The sequence below is a fragment of the Convolutriloba macropyga genome, unplaced genomic scaffold (genome assembly GCF_964194025.1).
Source record: "Convolutriloba macropyga unplaced genomic scaffold, txConMacr16.3 SCAFFOLD_2313, whole genome shotgun sequence".
NCBI lineage: Eukaryota > Metazoa > Xenacoelomorpha > Acoela > Convolutidae > Convolutriloba > Convolutriloba macropyga.
The window spans coordinates 17,501-22,060 of record NW_027451457.1 but is presented as its reverse complement, the minus strand read 5'-3'; the positions used below and the strand labels follow the sequence as shown (position 1 = coordinate 22,060).

General features: G+C 40.8%; 1 non-coding gene and 1 pseudogene across 1 annotated transcript in view; both read left to right on the top strand.

Annotated features, from left to right (window-relative positions):
- The first annotated feature begins 1,537 nt into the window (after positions 1 to 1,537).
- On the top strand, positions 1,538 to 1,689 carry LOC142356701 (5.8S ribosomal RNA; annotated as a pseudogene).
- A 1,683-nt stretch (positions 1,690 to 3,372) lies between these two features.
- Positions 3,373 to 4,560, top strand: part of LOC142356702 (large subunit ribosomal RNA) — a 3,522-nt gene continuing 2,334 nt past the window's right edge. The window contains exon 1 of the ribosomal RNA XR_012761473.1: positions 3,373 to 4,560. This exon is cut by the window's right edge and continues 2,334 nt beyond it. This is a non-coding gene — a ribosomal RNA (large subunit ribosomal RNA).

The following is a 4,560-nucleotide window of genomic DNA, read 5'->3' as shown; positions in this document are numbered from 1 at the left end:
GCATCATGATCAAAATTTTATATCGAGTATTATGTTGACGTTAGTAGGCCTTGGCCGAAAACGCAGCATGTGAAAGGTATAGATAAAAGTTATTGTTGCAGTCAGTACTGTGTAGTTACTAGTAGCTGGATTTAAGCTCAAAATGAGACACTGTTGGTGAAACTTCATCATGAGAATGTCACAAGCTGATCAAGCTCTATGATATGACTAGTATTATGTTGCTTCTAGTAGGCTAAGCGCAAGCCGAAACATCAACATGTGAAAGTCGTAGAATTTTGCGATCAAATTGTGGCTAGTACTGTGATGTTACTAGTAACCTTGTGTTACGTCATATGGCCAAGAGAGCATTTGAAGGCGAAACTTCTGCATGGGGAAGCTGCATCATGAACAAAAGTTTATATCGAGTATTATGTTGACATTAGTAGGCCCTGGCCGAAAGCGCAGCATGTGAAAGGTATAGATAAAAGTTATCGTTGCAGTCAGTACTGTGTAGTTACTAGTAGCTGGATTTAAGCTCGAAATGAGACACTGTTGGTGAAACTTCATCATGAGAACGTCACAAGCTGATCACGCTCCATGATATGACTAGTATTATGTTGCTTCTAGTAGGCTAAGCGCAAGCCGAAACATCAACATGTGAAAGTCGTAGAATTTTGCGATCAAATTGTGGCTAGTACTGTGATGTTACTAGTAACCTTGTGTTACGTCATATGGCCAAGAGAGCATTTGAAGGCGAAACTTCTGCATGGGGAAGCTGCATCATGAACAAAAGTTTATATCGAGTATTATGTTGACGTTAGTAGGCCCTGGCCGAAAGCGCAGCATGTGAAAGGTATAGATAAAAGTTAGCGTTGCAGTCAGTACTGTGTAGTTACTAGTAGCTGGATTTAAGCTCGAAATGAGACACTGTTGGTGAAACTTCATCATGAGAACGTCACAAGCTGATCACGCTCTATGATATGACTAGTATTATGTTGCTTCTAGTAGGCTAAGCGCAAGCCGAAACATCAACATGTGAAAGTCGTAGAATTTTGCAATCAAACTGTGGCTAGTACTGTGATGTTACTAGTAACCTTTTCTTACGTCATATGGCCAAGAGAGCATTTGAAGGCGAAACTTCTGCATGGGGAAGCTGCATCATGAACAAAAGTTTATATCGAGTATTATGTTGACGTTAGTAGGCCCTGGCCGAAAGCGCAGCATGTGAAAGGTATAGATAAAAGTTATCGTTGCAGTCAGTACTGTGTAGTTACTAGTAGCTGGATTTAAGCTCGAAGTGAGACACTGTTGGTGAAACTTCATCATGAGAACGTCACAAGCTGATCACGCTCTATGATATGACTAGTATTATGTTGCTTATAGTAGGCTAAGCGCAAGCCGAAACATCAACATGTGAAAGTCGTAGAATTTTGCGATCAAACTGTGGCTAGTACTTTGATGATGCTTGTAGCCAACCGAATTGGTTGAAAAGCCCAATAAGTAAGCTAACTTGGGAGAGCTTGTTGGAAACCAAATGCTACTAGATTGGTCCAAATACATCCTTCAACAGGGGATCACTTGGCTCGCTTTACGAAGAGGAGCACAGCTATATGTGTTAATTCGGTATGAATCGCAAGATTTGTTTACCGACCTCTCTAACGCAAAAGGCGGTCTCGGCTTCGGCTGTTGACTGCGTCCGATTCAGGGTTATATAACTCTCGATTGAACACATTGATGTTCTATTGTTGGTGCTTCCAATAAAATTGGAACACTTAAAGCAGAACCGATTCAAATAATAGCATTCTGATCAATGATTGCATTCCTTGATCAAGAACTGCTGGAGTCATTGTGATGGCGAATTTTCTTCATAAGAAAATTGCAAAGAGACGGAACTTAATGAGACTAGTATTATGTTGTTTCTAGTAAGCGGAAGCTGAAACAGCAACATGTGAAAATCAAGTTTTGTTCAATGATCTCGAGGCGATAAGTACTATGAAGCAACTAGTAGCCTAAGCATGACTCAGATTTGAGACAGTCAAAAAGACTGGCGAAACTTCTTCACATGAAAGTTACATAGAGAACTACAAATGTATACAGCGAGTATTATGTTGTTTCTAGTAGGCGAAAGCTGAAACATCAACATGTGAAAGTTGTCTGCAAACTGTAGAACGATATGTGATTAGTACTGTGCTGTTACTAGTAGCCAGTCTGACTGTAGAAGCCAAGACAAAGGGAAACTAATGCATCTGAAAAGGACAAGTTATGGAAAGGTATGCACGATAAGTATTATGTTGTTTCTAGTAAGCGGCAGCTGAAACATCAACATGTGAACGTCGTTGTGTACAGTAACCTAGAACTATATAGTCCTTAGTAACGTGCATTTACTAGTACCTGTAATTGGTATTCAGACTCAGGCAGTTTGGAATAGTTTGGCAAAGATGCACCAGAGAAAACTGGGATTTGATACAGAAATTGTTGAATACAAGTATTATGCTGCTTCTAGTAGGTTGAATCCGAAACATCAGCATGTGAAAATTGAAAACATTTCTGGTTCGAATTGTCACAAGTATTTGGTGATCTGAGTAGCCAAACTCACTACAACGCCAATTGAAGGCAAAAATTCTCAACGGGAAAAGCTATTCTCATTGAATGAGCTAACAAGACGAGTATTATGTTGCTTCTAGTAGGCGAAAGCCAAAACATCAACATGTGAAAGTCTTGCTGAACAAATTTAATGTTGTTGAGCTCAGTACCGTGTGAATTAGTAGCCATAATTGGCGAGCGAAAATTGAACTGGCGAAACTTCGTCTTTGGAAAATTGCAGATGCCGAGCACTTATTTTGCAACGAGTATTATGTTGACTGTAGTAAGCGAAAGCCGAAACAGCAACATGTGAAAGCTGTTGAAATTTGTGGTCATTTTGCAATAAGTACAAGGAGTGTAACTAGTAGCCAGGTCAAAATTTGGGATAAGAATGAGCAAAAATTCTGCATGAGAACAGTTGAAATTATGAAACTAAATTACAAAGACTAGTATTATGTTGTTTCGAGTACGCGAAAGCGGAAACATCAACATGTGAACGTTTGTAACGAAGTTTCGTTAATTTTCAGCCTAGTACTGAGCAAGAACGAGTAGCCTCATCTCCAATCCCACGCAAAATGTAGTGAAATATGTGAGTGAACCTTATTCACGGTGAGGGTTTCCCGAGGTCTGTATTGCAGCGAGTATTATGTTGCTTCTAGTAAGCGAAAGCTGAAACAACAACATTTGAAAGTTGGAATTAATGACTGAATGGAAACTTCGACCTGTGTTTGATAGTAGTAGCGAACAAAACTGCTGAATCGGTTTCTGTCTCATATTGGTCAGTGAACCAATTAAGAGACAATCAACTACATAACCTGAATTGGGCGAGAGAACCCCCTTAACTTAAGCATATCAGTAAGGGGAGGAAAAGAAATCAACTGAGAATCCCTTAGTAATGGCGAATGAACAGGGAAAAGCTCATCGGGAAGAGAAATGGCAACATTTCTCGGTGTCCGGTATGGTTTGATGCTAGACTGGTGAATTTGTCCTGATGTCTACTGGAAAGTAGCATCAAAGAAGGTGAAAATCCTGTAAAGGTCATTTTCGATACCAGTCATAATGGCTCATTCCTATGAGTAGAGTTGTTTGAAAGTGCAACTCGAAGCTGGAGATATGTCTCTCCAAAAGCTAATTATAAAGCGAGACCGATAGTAAACAAGTACCGTGAGGGAAAGTTGAAAAGCACTCTGAAGAGAGAGTGAAAAGTACGTGAAACTGTTGAAGGGGAACTGGAGTGAGCGTTACCATACTCAATGCCTTGATATTATATTCTCGGCTACCGAGTAGTGTAGTTGTCGTCTTTTGGCAAATCTTGTTAATGAATCGAGCAGAAGTTTTCCTCGGAATTCTTCTTGTTGATTCTAAACAAAATGAGATAAATTGATCTTGATTGCCTGTCTGACCTCAACTTCCTATTCAATGCTCTCTACAGCCCGTCTTGAAACACGGACCAAGGAGTGTGAGTTGCTTGCAAGTGTTGTCGCTCATTGAAAGCGCACACGCGAAATGAAAGTGAACAGTGTAATTTTTATGAATTGCACTACTTTGTGTGGTGAGGGCGCCGATTCGGTGTCCCGCAACCACGGACGGTTTTGCTCTTATTGCATGACTGATCCAGAGCAAGTAGCACACGACCCGAAAGATGGTGATCTATGCTTGGGCAGGGCGAAGCCACGGGAAACCATGGTGGAAGCCCGAAGCGGTTCTGACGTGCAAATCGATCGTCTGACCTGAGCATAGGGGCGAAAGACTAATCGAACCATCTAGTAGCTGGTTTCCTCCGAAGTTTCCCTCAGGATAGCAAAAGCTTGAGCAAGATTGAAAAATCTTCGCAAAGCAATTTCATCGGTTAAAGCGAATGATTAGAGGAATGGGGGAAAATTTTTCCTTCACCTATTCTCAAACTATAAATCGGTGAGATGTCCTTGTGACTTAATTGCACTTGGACTATGAATGCAAGCTTTTTGTGGGCCGCTTTTGGTAAGCAGAACCGGCGAT